This window comes from Anabrus simplex, chromosome 6 (genome assembly GCF_040414725.1).
Source record: "Anabrus simplex isolate iqAnaSimp1 chromosome 6, ASM4041472v1, whole genome shotgun sequence".
Classification (NCBI taxonomy): Eukaryota; Metazoa; Arthropoda; class Insecta; order Orthoptera; family Tettigoniidae; genus Anabrus; species Anabrus simplex.
This window is the reverse complement of record NC_090270.1, coordinates 107,308,230-107,323,864: the sequence shown is the minus strand read 5'-3', so window position 1 is coordinate 107,323,864 and position 15,635 is coordinate 107,308,230. Positions and strand designations below refer to the sequence as shown.

Below are 15,635 nucleotides of genomic sequence, written 5' to 3'. Positions count from 1 at the left end.
TAGATTTGAAGAGAAGTAAATGTAAAGGAAGGATGAAGGGTCGCGGGTTCGATTCCCGGCTGGATCGGGGATTTTAATCACCTCTGATTAATTCTTCTGGCCCGGGGACTGGGTGTTTGTGCTTGTCCCAACACTTTCCTCTTCGTATTCAGACAACACACTACACTACCAATCACCACAGAAACACGCAATAGTGATTACATCCTTCCAGATAGGGTTGGCGTCAGGAAGGGTATCCGGCCGTTGAAAAGGGCCAAATCCACATGTGCGACATAGTTCACCACAGATGAGGGAAAAGCGGTAGAAAAAAGAAGAAGAAGAAGAAGAATTTAAAAGGAAATAGTATGAAATTAAATTACTGCAGTTACAATGGGAACTTTGGAAATACTGAAACTGCAAATTATGAATTAATTCAAGAAATACAACAAGGAGATAGCTGGTAGACAAGTCACACTCAAGCAGATCACTCGGGAATCCTATAATGGACGGCGACAACGTGTGAGCAGCGATACCAAGCAGAACCATCTGTTCGCAATGGGATACAGAATTTACCATCCCTCTAGAGCAGGGGTGACGAACCTATGACACGCGAACACTTCTGTGGCACGTCAGATAACATACTAAAAAGAAAATGCACAGCCTGTTTCCAATCATTCGTGCGGGTCAGGAATGGAATGAATGAAGCCCCCATCTAGCAGCGAGGATAGGAACTGTGCCGAAGCATGTCGTACTCCTCTGGGGCAATGATGATGAGTGACAGATGAAATGAAATGATATTGGAGAGTATTACGGGAATGAAATATGTCAGGGAAAATCGGAGTACCCGGAGAAAAACCTGCCCCGCCTCCGCTTTGTCCAGCACAAATCTCACATGGAGTGACCGGAATTTGAACCACGGAACCCAGCGGTGAGAGGCCGGTGCGCTGCTGCCTGAGCTACGGAGGCTCTCCAGTCATTTTAATGTTTTTTTTCTGTAATAAAGAGGTCGAAAATCTAGTAAAATAGCATATTTTAATATCACACTTTAATAAAGAAATATACCGAGCTCGATAGCTGCAGTCGCGTAAGTGCGGCCAGTATCCAGTATTCGGGAGATAGTAGGTTCGAACTCCACTGTCGGCAGCCCTGAAGATGGTTTTCCGTTGTTTCCCATTTTCACACCAGGCAAATGTACCTTAATTAAGGCCATGGCCGCTTCCTTCCCAGTCCTAGCCCTTTCCTGTCCCATCGTCGCCATAAGACATAATAAGACATATCTGTGCCGGTGCGACGTAAAGCCAATAGCAAAAAAAAAAAAAAAAAAAAAAAAAAAAAAAAAAAAAAAAAAAAAAAAAAAAAAGAAATATGTACCGATTAGTTCTATGGGCATATATTTTACAAATTTTATTACGTTAAAGCAAAAATATACCTTATTCTTAAAATGCACTTTATTTTTAAAATGTGATGTTCAGTGATGATTGCAAAATAAAATTATGAAACAATCAGTCGAATGGATTTACATGTAATGGAATCTAATACCTAAATGTCAAATGAGGGGTTCCACGATGATTTTATAGGAAAATGCCCCCATGGAACAATAGACAGTAAGAAGTAATAAACAAGACTTTAACTGACACGCTATTCCAGGGGCTTTCAAACGCCCAAAATCTCACGCGTGCAATCAGCGGTGCAGAGTTCCTGTGCACAGTGCATCGGTCCCGCTCGGCTCGGCTCGAGCCAACGTTTCGTCTCTGGGCTACTCTGCTAAGCTCGCCTCAACTCAACTCGAATTAGGAGCGCTACGGAGCAAGTGAGGAAGAGGGAGACAGGGGGAGCGAGAAAGACAGGCGTGGGGAAAGAGAGCGACAGCACTATTGCTCCAAATCGAGGAGTGCGGGTCTGCACTCTGGTCAACCAAGCGAAGTCGTCTTTTGCACCGTGCACAGTGCATGCACCAGGCCCATGCACCCTGAGGGGACCTGGGCTAGTCGGTAAAGGTTTCCCGTCCCTGCTCTAGAGAATCTCCGCTCACTGCATGCCACAAAGCATGGTGATTGACATCGACGAACGAACAACGCCAGTGGACTATTAATAATAATGTTATTTGCTTTACGTCCCACTAACTACTTTTACGGTCTTCGGAGACACCGAGGTGCCGGAATTTAGTCCCGCAGGATTTCTTTTACGTGCCAGTAAATCTACTGACACGAGGCTGTCGTATTTGAGCACCTTCAAATACCAACGAACTGTGCCAGGATCGAACCTGCCAGCGCCTTAATCGTCTGAGCCACTCAGCCCGACCCAGTGAACTATTGAAGTACGATTTTTTTTAAAAGGTTGCCTGGACAGGGTGCTTCAGGCTACTATCCAGATATCTCTAATTCAATTGCTCATCAATGTATACCTACTATCATTACTAACCATAGTTCGGCCACTCGGCGTAATGCCTTAGGTGCAGTTGGCTTTGGGTTCGATTTACAGCCGAGTCGGGGATTTTAACTGCGTACAGTTAATTCCTCTGGCTCGGGGACTGGATGTTTGTCTTAAAACACACATACACGCAACATATCACACTACCGGCCACCCCAGAAACACGCAATAGTCAATACATCCCTCTATATACGGTTGGCGTCAGGAAAAACGGCCGGCCTTAAAGCTGACAATTACATATCCTGCCGACCCCTAATAAATGCGAAAAGGCCAAGAAGAAGAAGAAGAAGATACCAATCACAAATATTTCTTTGTATGTGTGTCCATACTTCACACCGCTGGGTTCCATGGTTCAAATCCCGGTCACTCCATGTAAGATTTGTGCTGGACAAAGCGGAGGCGGGACAGGTTTAGCTCCGGGTATTCCGGTTTTCCCTGTCATATTTTATTCCAGCAACACTCTCCAATATCATTTCCTCTGTCATCCATTAATCACTGCCCCAGAGGAGTGCGACAGGCTTCGGCAGCCGGCATAATTCCTATCATCACCGCAGACGGGGGCTTCATTCATTCCATTCCTGACCCGGTCGAATGACTGGAAATAGGCTTTGGATTCTCATGTGAATCCATATCAATAGTATTACACAAGGATATTCTTTTATCTATGCAGGGGATTGTCGCTCGCCCGGTCGCCAGCGCTGCGAGCTTGACTCCCGTCAAGCACTTTGCCGTAATGCGCCTCTCGGCGCCAAAAATTCCCGTCCTTTGCAGTATGTTGAAAGCTTTATCAGTTCAGTTTAGTCAATTCTTCGCGTGTTTAATGCTCAGTATATTGTTCCAATGCCATGACGTGAGCGTGTGTACATACATAATACCTTCATGAAGTGCACTCAATGACTCGGTGCTGGTCGAGCGCTGGCCGCTTAACGGGAGACAGGCTCACAGAGCAGGCGACCGGGCGAGCGACAATCCCCTGCATAAATAAAAGAATGTCCCCGTATATATGAAACAGATTTCGTGGTGGTCATTCTCAGGGCAAAGCGTATTTGTTTATTAACATAGTTCACTATCGACAGTGGAGGTGCGTGTAAATTTTGGCAACTGAGGGGAGCCTCGACAGTAGATGATGTTTAGAAAACCTCGTGTTGATGATAAAAGGTTTAACATATTCAATCCTGGCAACGTTGTCAGAGTTCTCTACGGACCAGAGTCGGAACTGGACTCCAGTTGTTTTCCGATCATGCACCACGCTTTTCACCTACCCAAGTAAAAGCCACGCCCAGTAATGTTTAACCTCACAGATCTTACGGGAATTGGTGTCATCACCACTATGTTATTGGTTCAAAGAAGTTATAAGCAAAGGACATTGTCGCTAAATCAAATGGCACAGCACACACCTGTTAAGAGTCTGTTAGACTGCTCATTGTTATTTCAAGGATACTAGGGACATGGGAAAAGTCACCTGCTGAATTTGCATTGCATATGAAGTCGAATATATTGTCATTCATATGAGCGGAAACATATGCGTAGTAATATACTGATACCTGCGACACGCTGGAATATACTGCAGAGGTAGGAAGTGTGGGACTCTGGATGCTGTTCTCTCAGGAACACAATAGAAGAACTGTACCAGGCTAGCATACGAATTTGTCATTATTATTATCTATATATTAAAAAAATTATGAAAACTAAAGTCAGTCTGTCCGGCCATTCTATCCGCTCGATTTCCTTCATTTTTTAAAGTGAAAGGCATTCGTGCACAGGTTTGTCATCAGGTACTATAAATCACTTACCTTCAGCCTTCCTAAAATTATTTGATTTTTCAATTTTTTGTCTCTATGAAGCAATCATATCTTTGGTTCTAATTGAGGTACGGAGTTCCTTTCGGCCTAAGAACACTCACTGGGTCAAGTTCTTTCATTTCAGCTCTTAACTATTCAAATTGGTTTATTCTGAGGAAAGTTATGGGTGCACATTCAATTTGACGTCTCATTTCTTCAACATTTTTTCTCATTGAAGCAATCATACCGTTCGTTGTAATTGAGGTACGCAGTTCGCTTTGTTCTAAAAGCACTCAGTGGATCAAGCGCTTTCTTCTGAGGTAATAACTACTTAAATTGATAGATTCTGAGAAAAGTTATGAGTACATTTGTCAAAGGACTTTTTAACAGTTCGGCGCGTAGTGTTGTTCCCAGGAACGTTTAATTCAATTTCTTTGTGTGATGTATTTTCAAGTGTTTTGTTGACATAATATTACATTCTATTACCACAGAAGATCATGTGCTTTATTTCATTAACTCGAAACTTTGCAAATACATCTGTGAGGATGGTAACGAACAACACCATACTTTGTACATTGCGGGCGGAGTCAGCGGGAAACTGGTAGTTATTATTATTATTATTATTATTATTATTATTATTATTATTATTATTATTATTATTATTATTATTATTATTATTATTATTATTATTCAGGTTGTCAGCGACATCAGGATGAGAAAGGTCTTGGACAGGGAATTTGCGGCTGTGGAATTAATAAACATGTCCAGGCAAACATCTGATATGGAAATAGGAACCTATGACAAACTATCCTCAGAACTAACAATAGTGACACTCGAACACAAGCTCGCGAATACAAGCTTAAGGCCCGGTTTCATCAACACATGTTAGTACTTAACAAGGTGTTAAATCATTTTAACATACGATTTAAGAAAATTTGCGTTTCATCAACAAATGTTAACATTAACAAATGTTAAACTGCGTATTAAAGTTAACATCAGCCATTTCCAATGTTAAATGGCTAACATTAGCATTTAGCAACCTGTTCCAAAATGGCTGCTGTGAATCTCGCTTTCGAGGCGGAATTGCTCTACTTAGATCTTTTACAAAACAGTCCTGATCGAAGAAGAGTTCAGCGACGTAATGACTTTGAAAATTTGACGGATCCGAAATTTCTTCATAGATACAGGTTATCGAAAACAGTCGTTGCTAAGGTTGTTGACGAAATTCGAGTGAGGTTAGAATATCCTACGAAGAGAAACTTACCTCTTTCTCCAATGTTGCAGGTACTGATACTATTACGAGTTTTCGCTACTGGTTATTTTCACATAATGGCCGGAGACAATGCTGGAATTTCTAAAGCCACTGTTAATAGAGTTGTTTGTCGTGTGTCTGCAGCCATAGCATCCATGAGAAGGAGGTATATAACATTCCCTTCAGTAGAAGAGCGTCAGTAAATTATCCACGACTTCTATGAAATAAGCCGTTTTCCTGGTGTTTGTTCTACGTGCAATAGGTTGCACACATGTAAGAATCCAATCACCTGGAGGCAATTGGACCGAAATATATCGTAATCGAAAGGGATATTTCTCTGTTAATGTTAATGTTCAGGTGATTAGTGAGCCTAACCTCCAAATCAGGGATATACTTGCTAGGTAGTCAGGTTCTGCACACGACAATACAATATTTAATAACTCCCATATCGGAGCACAGTTTGAAGTGGGACAATTAACGAAGTGATTTTGTTAGGTGACAGCGGATACCCGCTAAAAAAAGTATCTGTTTACCCCATCGAAAACCTCGCGGACTTTTCCCCCGCCTCGTCCTTTTCTTTTATCGTCAAGCCATCTGTGCGCTTGCACTCAATAACTTATATATATATTTACTAACTAATTCAATTAACAACTCTTCTTCGAAGGAGGAAAAATTAGAACTACGATTCCGTTTCACTTCACGCGCCATATTTTACAGCTGTGCTCAAACAAAAGCGCATCGGAGCGCGCAGTAAAACAGCATGTTCGTACCACTGCCTCCTTGATTCGCACCAGTTCGCAATACTGGGAGAGTTAACAGTCGATTAGTTAACATTTCACAAGAAAAGTTTGATGAAACGCAAGAAACCTAACAAGATGTTAAATTTCTAACTCCGTATTAACTAACTACTTGTTAGTATATATTTAACATGTGTTGATGAAACCGGGCCTTAGGTTGCAAAAATCGTACCGCTCAGCCAAGTTGCTCAGCAATTTGAATATCTGCCGTTATTAAATTAGTACGCTATAGCCTTGTAAAAAGCTCGGAAATATACATACATACATACATACATACATACATACATACATACATACATTACATACTGTACTGCAGCCTGGTGCAGGGCTCTCTTGCCATGCGGTTAGGGGTACGCAGCTGTGAGCTTGCATCCGGGAGATAGTGGATTCGAATCCCACTGTCGGCAGCCCTGAGGATGGTTTCCCGTGGTTTCCCATTTTCACACCAGTCAAATGCTGGGGGCTGTCCCTTAATTAAGACCACGACCGCTTCCTACCAACTCCTATTCTACTCCTAGCCCTTTCCTATCCCATCGTCGCCATGAGACCTGCATATGTTGGTGCGACGTAAAGCCACTAGGAAAAAAATGTTCTTGCGAGTTGACGCCTTTTAAGCAACCTCCGCATCTGTGAGGATAGGGCCGTACCAATGATGACTTCTAATGTTGAAGACGGCGCACACACCCAGCCCTCGAATTATCGGAATTAACCAATGAAGGTTAAAGTCTCCGACCCTGTCGGGAATCGAACTCGGGATCTCTTAGGCGAAACGCCAGCACGCTAACTATTTTGCCATGGCTCCGGACCCCCTGTGGGTGGGGGGAGGGGGCGGTAGAATAACACCCACGGTATCCGCCGCCTGCCGTAAGAGAAGACTAAAAGGGACCCCAGGGGCTCTGAATATCGGAGCATGGGTTGGCGACCACGGGGCCCTTATATGAGTCTTCGCATTGCTTCTACTTACTTGTGCCAGGCTCCTCACTTTCATCTATCATATCTGACCTCACTTGGTCAACCACTGTTCTTTTCTGACCCCCATGGTATTAGGTATAGAGGCCTAAGGAGTCTTTCATTTTCACGCCCTTCGTGGTCTTTGTCTTTCTTTGACCGATACCTTCATTTTTTGAAGTATCTGATCCCTTCCATTTTTTTCTCTGATTAGTGTTATATGGAGAATGGTTGCCTAGTTGTACTTCCTCTTGAAACAATAACCACCACCACCACAAGCCATGGATCCGGGCATATCGTCGGATAGCCGAATGGCGTAGTTACTGGCTTCTCACCAAGACCCCCTGTGGGTTGGGGTGGTAGAACAGCACTCACGGTATCCCCTGCCTGTCGTAAGCGACGACTAAATGAGGGTCCAGGGGCTCTAAACTTGGGAGCATGGGTTGGCCACCACGGGGCCGTTAGCTGAGTTTTGGCATTGTTTCCAATTACTTGAGGCAAGCTCCTCACTTTTTCCTTTCCTATCCTACCTCTGCTTCGTACTGATCGTTCCTACAGGGACAGCAACCGCAAACTGCCTCGGATTATCAGGCGCATGCGCACATGTAATTCGTCGTATTTCGAGCGTTCTTGCAGGGAGAATTTAGGATTCTTGATAGTTCGGTGTTCTTTCAGGTGTAGATTCCAGTTTCCTAAGGTTTGAAGATAGTCGGAAGAATGTTAAGTTTTTTCGCGGATTTCTGCACCGACCTTATAAACATCCCGTACTCACTTTCTCTTACTGCCAAAATATAATCAGTGTTTGACAGCAGTACAATGATAAATACCGCGTATATAACATATACAGCCCATTAATTCCCTGTAATGTAGCATCGTTAACTGAAAGCAATCCAACGATAAAAGTATACGCTGACTGCCAATGCACTCGTAAGTAGGTGTACAGGACGACGATAAATTTGTAACGGCCTGTTACGCTCAATTACTGTTACCAGCGCTTTTATAGACACAATTGCAGTCACCGAAGGACTCGTTAGCACGAAAGCGTATCGTAGTCAATATTTGATCAAAAGGAGACCAACGAAGAATATGTGTCGCAGTACGCCAATTGTCGCCTATAATCTCAACCAAACTCATGGCAATAGATTTGTGTCTTTTGAATCTGTCTTTGTATTCACCGGAACTATACATGATAATAACATTAGGCCGACGATGATAATCGTGGCCGTCGTAGAATGGTAATCATGCCTTGATCATCATCGTTGAAAGATAAGAATGCACAAAAACAATAATTATTTTCCAGGGAAGGTAGCCCTATTTTACCTAAAAGTATGTTACGGCTATCGTTAATAACAATACAATATAGGTTAGAAATATATTAGTTAAAACTGTATTACCTGCCGATATACCGTACAGTACGGTACTGTGCATGCGTCCGCCAAGATATCTCTTGTTCAACGTCCTCTCTAAGTTAGCAGGCGGTTTATCGCCATCTCATGTTCCAGAAACCGGGTAATAGAGTATTTTGTCTTTCTGTCGGCCGATGACCTAGATATTAGGCTCTTAACAACAAGCAACAACAAAAGAAACTTGTCTTTTTGTCTGTGTAACTTCCGTTTTTACATGTTTTCTGAACGCGCATCAATGACTGCTGGGGCTGTACACTAAATAAGACCACGGCCGCTTCCTTCCCACTCCCAGCTAGTTCTTATCCCGTCATCATAGGACGTAAATTATGAACAAATGGGAAATCATGGAAAAGCATTCTCGGTGCAGCCGACAGTGGGGTTCGAACGCACTATCTTCTGAATGCAAACTAACATGGAAAGTACACAGTTCAAAAAAAAAATACGGGAACATTTTTTTGTAACGTCTGGTATGTGAACTTTAATTTGGTAGATGAGGTTTCAATGATCGCACAGAATACACTGAGACCTTAGCTACTCAGGGTACGTCAAAGCGAAGTTATATTCCATCTGTAGGCGTAGCCATGCATTAAACTGTCAGGTGACCCCTCAAAACTAAGTGAATAGCGGTGCGTCCGTGTGTCATTGTGAGGTACACAGACTACTGCGGTCATTTGGGCACGTTGTACGTCAACCAGCACATCCTGTGAGACATCTTAACGAGGTTCAAGTCACAAGGGCCGTCACTTTCATCCAGGAAGGATGGACATATCGTCGTGTTGCTGTGGATCTCAATATCTCTCTGTCAGTTATTCACCACTTGTGAAATCGCTACAATGAGACAGGCCAATTCACAAGAAGGGTTGGACAAGGTCGTGGACACATGACAACCCCACAGGATGACCGATATCTGACCATCTGTGCGTTGCGGCGTTGTTCAGCAACTGCCAGAGATCTGCAACAAGACCTCAGGAGGGTCAATGGAGTCACGGTGTCTGACCAGACAGTAAGGAACAGGTTAAGAGAAGTGTCCTGACGACCCAGACGTCCTGTTCGAGTGCCCCGCTTAACGCAGCAACATCGCGCAGATCGCCTTCTGTTTGCCCGTACCCACGTCAACGGGCATGTTCTCCAATTGAGACCTGTGTTGTTCACAGATGAGTCCAGATTTCCCCTCACACAGCGTGATGGACGTCAACGTGTATGGAGACGCCGTGGTGAGCAGTACATGCCAAATGTTGTCCAGAAAGGCGACCGATTCGGACAAGGTTCTGTGAGAATGTCGGGTGGAATCAGTACTGACGGCCGTACGGATATTGTCGTCCGTGGTAAACTTACTGCCAGGGGTACATCCAGCAGATACTACTACAGCATATGTTGGTTGCTGCATACGCTGTTGGCCCTGAATTAGTACTCATGCACGACAATGTCAGGGCTCATGTAGCGCGCATCACAAGAGATGTCTTCCGAGAACTGGACATTCTAGAGATGAAATGGCCAGCATTGAGTCCCGACCTTAATCCCATCAAGCACATGTAGGATAGGCTTGACAGAAGTGTTCGTGAGCGTCCTGTTCCACCACATTCTCCAAGACCTCGAACAGGCTCTCATTGAAGAATGGGATCTGATACCGCAACGTGACTTCCGTTGACTTATACGGAGCATGCCACGTAGGTGCCAAGCTGTGATAAATGCTCGTGGAGGACATACAGCATACTGCAGCTCTCCGACTGTAATAAAAATCCACCCTGGAGGATTGTTGTCACTTTGTTTTCACTCCTATTTGGACATTTTCGTTTGTGTTCTGAAAATGAACGCGAATCCATCGATGTTCTTTTGTATACTTCAACGGTTTACCTGGTAATATACCTGGGTGTGAGGTATTGTTTTGTGGAAGATGGCATACGTTCAAAAACATGTTGCCCTAATTTTTTAGGAACTGTGTAGTAGTTCTGTTGTTAAATTCCCAGTCTAAAAGCGAATTGTTCGTGTGTCTTTGTAGGGTGTATGCGTTGCTTCTGAAGAGAAAAATGATTTCCAGGACTTTCAGCCAGTGTGTTTAGCAGATTTATGGTTCTGTAATTGTGCGGATTATTTTTTGCTTTCCAGATTTAGGTATTTAGCCATTTGACACAATCTGGGGGAAGTCAAACTAGCACGTTTGTAGTTTTACACAACCTGATATCGAGATTACAGCTACGTAAACTCCAGTTTTATAGGGGAATTATATTAATGTTATTTGTTTTTACGTCCCACTAACTACTTTTCCGGTTTCGGAGACGCCGAGGTGCCGGAATTTAGTCCCGCATGTGTTATTTTACGTGCCAGTAAATCCACCGACACGAGGCAGGCATATTTCAGCACCTTAAAATACCACCGATCTGAGCCAAGATCGAACCTGCTAAGTTGGAGTCAGAAGGCTAGCGCCACAACCGACTGAGCCACTCAGCCCGGCAGGGAAATTATATTTCACTTCGAAAACCCAGATGTAAGTCTCTGGAAGTATTCTAGTTTCAGTACTTTGTTTGGAATATTCAGTGTGCTTTCAGTACAGGGTTAGGTATTTCGTCAATGCGAGTAGCCTTGCAGTTTGAGATTTTCTTTAGGACCTGCTTCACCTCAATCGTAGTTAAAGGGTCAACGTCAGTTGCATTTGCTTCTAGAGGGTGGTTACAGGTTTCTTCCTCTATTTTTGTATCGGGGAGGGGGGGGGGGAGAATATTTTGAGAATTATTGTTATGTAGTCTGCTGTAGATCATTCCATATTAAGAAAATAGTATTGCTCTTATGGACCTACAATGAGTGAACACACGCCCTCTTAGATAAGCATAATTCCTCGTGATTAGGAATAAAAATCCACAGCCTGTTTCCAGTCATTCGACCGCGTCAGGAACGAAATGAATCGAGCCCCCATCTAGCGGCGAGGATAGGAATTGTGCCGGCTGCCGAAGCCTGTCGCACTACTCTGGGGCAATGATTGATGACTGACTGATGAAATGAAATGATACTGGAGTGTGTTGCTGGAATGAAAGATGGCGGGGAAAACCGGAGTACCCGGAGAAAAACCTGTCCCGCCTCCGCTGTCAGTACAAATCTCACTTGGAGTGACCGAGATTTGAACCACGGAATCCAGCAGTGAGAGGCCGGCGCGCTGCCGCCTGAACCAAGGAGGCTCAGTTAATTTAGGGAATATTATATGTAATTTATATTGTATTATGATAGAAACAACAAGGATGAGGTATGTTTTTGCCCTGAGTTATAAAAATAACTACTCAATATTCTCTATTTAATAAATATATTCGCAGGAAGGAAGCGCAATGACGGAAATAGCCATCACTTCGTTGCATTCCTTCGTTTCCGTTCTGAGTTGCTCTGGTACATGTTTAATGCATAATCTGTTACGCTATGAATCACCGGCAGCTTGTCGCTGTTGAAGAGAAGTTATCTGTGTGTTTTCACTACGTTAGCGAAGATTTTGATGCTGTGGAGTGCAGCGATACATCACGCCTTGACTTGTACTGATACGGAAATTCGCTGTGATTTTTATCTTTGCCTGGTTTTGTTATTTAGCTGTTGTTCCTTAAGCGCATTCCCTTTTTTTTTACCACTTTTTCCTCAAGCGCATTTCATGTTTACCATTCTTTCCGTGGGGCGATACGACGGCGCAGTGTTACCCGGTTTTGTCTGGGCAAATTTATTAGATGCAATTAATTGCACCCCCCAACCCCGAGTCTATAATAATTATTTGTTTCTACTGTATTTCTATACCCTATATTTTAAAAAAATGCTGTAGTAGTTTCTCCCCCCCTTTTACCTTGAACTTAAATACAGATTTCACAAATTTATGCATCGCGATTTTCCCCACCATGCCCTGGAAATCAAAATGAGCTTCCTTTAAACCATCTATCCTGTTTAGTTCATAAAAATAATTTACAGTACAGCTTAAGTTTCATCCTCCTTCCATTTTGAACAAAATTACTGAGTTTCACAAAAATACCTGCAGCCGTTTTCCCGAGAAGCTGTTGAGCAGAACCGTCCGACATGGCAACCCTGTTGTCATAAGAGTAATTCTGTTTTCTTAACATGGAATGGCCTACAGTAGGCTTAATTTGTCTCGGTCTGTTGTAGTTCTTATGTTATAAGTTACCTTCAGGATTTGTTCAGAGGTTTGCCAACCGAGTTCCTGCCATGCAAGTGCTTAAGTAAAGCCCTATAAGTGTAGTACGTTATACATCATTGTGTTTACTAATGTGCTGAATTTCATGTTTGTCTTTCATACTTTGTTTTTGTCTTTTACCGCCTGTGTTGTAACATCCGGTAAATCACATGCTTTGCATTAGGTCTTTGTTCGCAGATGGCGAAGGACAGCTGTTATCAGAGCCTTAGTCAGTGGGGTGACGGCACCTTCAAGGTTTTTAGCGTCAGTAGTTGTGGGTGTGGAGCGAATGAAGTAATCCCATTGTCAGGTAAACTCCTTCCCGTCTATTCGTCTCCAGTCTATTAAGTTAGGAAGTACTTCGTTTACTTACCATTCTCCGGTGTTACTAGAAAGTGATCCGAACTTTGGGCTGTCTCAGGCTCTGCATGAAGTTGTTCTTGTAATATTAGTGTTATAAACTTGCTAAAATTTTGACCACAGAAATATGCTATGTCCAGAGAAAAGAGGCGAGGCTCACGTAGATATAAAATGTTTTAGATACCATATACAGTATTTACATGGTTTACTGAATGAATATACCGAGCGATTTGGATCATGTAGCTTTGACCTTGCATTCAGGAGATTGGGAGTTCGAACCCTACTGTCGGTAGTCCTGAAGATGGTTATCCATGATTTCCCATTGTCACACGAGGTAAATGTTGGGGCTGTGTCTTAATTAAGGCCACGGTCGCTTCCTCCCCGGTCTTAACCCTTTCCTAACCCAACGTCGCCATAAAACCTGTCTGTGTCGGTGTAACGTGAAATAAATAAATAAATAAATAAATAAATAAATAAATAAATAAATAAATAAATAAATAAATAATGTGTAAATGTTATATGTATGAGGGTTTCAGAACCAAAGTGGAAGAAGTATACCATTGGTCAGTTTGGGAAATAATGCAATCTGGGACTAACAAGACTTCGATATATTCACTGCCATAGCAAACTAAGTTCATTACTCATGGGCTACTTCACAAAGGGCAGTACTCCCTGTTCAAGGTGAAGTTTATCACTGCCATAGTGAATCAAGTTCATTAATCTACAGACCGTGATAGTTTGTAAGTGTATGTATTTTATTTGGTCAATAATGTGTCTACCGATGAAGAATATGTTCCTAATTTATGATATGTCACAGTATCTGATTCATACCGAGGTAAGTCAACCATATTTATTACTAGTTTTATTATTTTTCAGAATGAAAATACTGCGTTGTTTATTTTAAAGTGATCAATATGAAGGGAGACCTAAGACCTAGGAAAGGTTTTCATTCCCTCCCCCGAAGAGGAGGGACTGGCCCACTAGAAGGTAACGCCTTCTCTCTGGTCAGGTGAAGGGAGAGGAATTCTTATCCACAACGGCGTTGGAGGAAGCAGTCTTCCACAGAAGAGAATGAAGGCTACAAAAAGGTTGTTAAGAGTGGTGAAAGGTTCCCCTTTCAAAATGTTCAAAGAAACTCTGGAAGAAGATACGCCTTTCATGGAGGTAAACCTTGTGCAAAACAAGAGTGTAGCGCAGGGCCTCTCAAACGCCCAAAATCTCACGCGTACAAACTGAGGCGCAGAAGTCATGTGCACAGTGCATCGGTCCCACTCAGCTCGGCTCGGACCAGCGCGTCATCTCGGGGCAACTCGCCTAAGCTCGGCTCAACTCGGCTCGGATTTGGAGCGTTACGGAGAAAGTGAGGAAGAGGGAGACAGGCGGAGCGAGCGAGACAGGCGTGGGGAAAGAGAGAGACAGCGCTATTGCTCCAAATCGAGGAGTGGGGGTCTGCACACTGGTCAAACAAGCTAAGTCGTATTTTGCACCGTGGAACGCGCAACGCACTGGTGCATGCACCCTGAGAGGCCTTGGTGTAGGGCAATCATTATTACCATTGTCACCTGTCATTCAAAAGCCCCATATGGAATTCAACGAAGAATGTCTCCAGCTAAGAAGAAGTAACCTCTTGTCATATATATGTCGAATTCTTCTAACTTCTTCAAGAATATCCCAGTGGAGATTACTACAAAATCATTTGATACTGTAAACAACGAAGAACATCAAAATGATGAATTTGTGTACACTGATGTGTTTAACTGTGCTGATATGGTTATGTGGAAAAAAATTTCATACAATCTCTAGTTTTGTATTAAATTATGTTACAAGCACAAATAATGGTCTGACTGTGATATCAATTACAAAGTAAATTGAACATTCCAATACATTGCTTAAACTGTAATTTGTTTTCATCCAAAAAATTAACATTCACAACCAGAGTGAACGAAGTAATTTTGTTTTACAAGGTGCTTCACATCGCACCGACAGAGACAGGTTTTATGGCGACGATGGGACAGGAAAGTACTAGGAGTGGAAAGGAAGCGGTCGTGGCCTTAATTAAAGTAAAGCCTCAGCATTCGCCTGATGTGAAAATGGGAAGCCACGGAAAACCATCTTCAGGGCTGCCGACAGTGCGATTCGAACCCACTATTTCCCGAATACTGGATACTGGCCGCACTTAAGCGTCTGCAGCTATCGAGCTCGGTGTCAATTGTTTTACAGAATAAAACTTCATCATTGTCATTTCATATGTTACCACCATTTAAGTTAGTAAATATCCTACTTTTTTAGCTTTCTTCCTTTCTTTATTTCTTTCTTCCTTTCTTTCTTTCTTTCTTAATCTGTCTACCCTTCAGGGTTGGTTTTTCCCTCGGACTCGGCGAGGAATCCCACCTCTGCCTACTCAAGGGCAGTGCCCTGGACGGTGAGACTTTGGGTTGGGGGATAAAACTGGGGAGGAGGACCAGTAGTTCGCCTAGGTGAGCCCCAACTCCTATGTTGAATAGGGGGCTTGTTGCGGACGGGAAGAAA

At 43.1% G+C, this 15,635-nt stretch overlaps 1 protein-coding gene and 1 long non-coding RNA gene across 3 annotated transcripts in view; one reads left to right on the top strand and one right to left on the bottom strand.

Moving 5' to 3' along the window:
* LOC136876154 (uncharacterized) overlaps positions 1-15,635 on the top strand; it is a 72,797-nt gene that overhangs the window by 5,369 nt on the left and 51,793 nt on the right. For both annotated transcript variants that reach the window (XR_010860540.2, XR_011018453.1), the window contains exon 2: positions 12,945-13,056. This is a non-coding gene — a long non-coding RNA (uncharacterized lncRNA). The remainder of the gene's footprint in view (positions 1-12,944; positions 13,057-15,635) is intronic.
* alpha4GT1 (alpha1,4-galactosyltransferase 1) overlaps positions 1-15,635 on the bottom strand; it is a 445,964-nt gene that overhangs the window by 389,446 nt on the left and 40,883 nt on the right. The gene's annotated exons all lie outside the window — the stretch shown is intronic.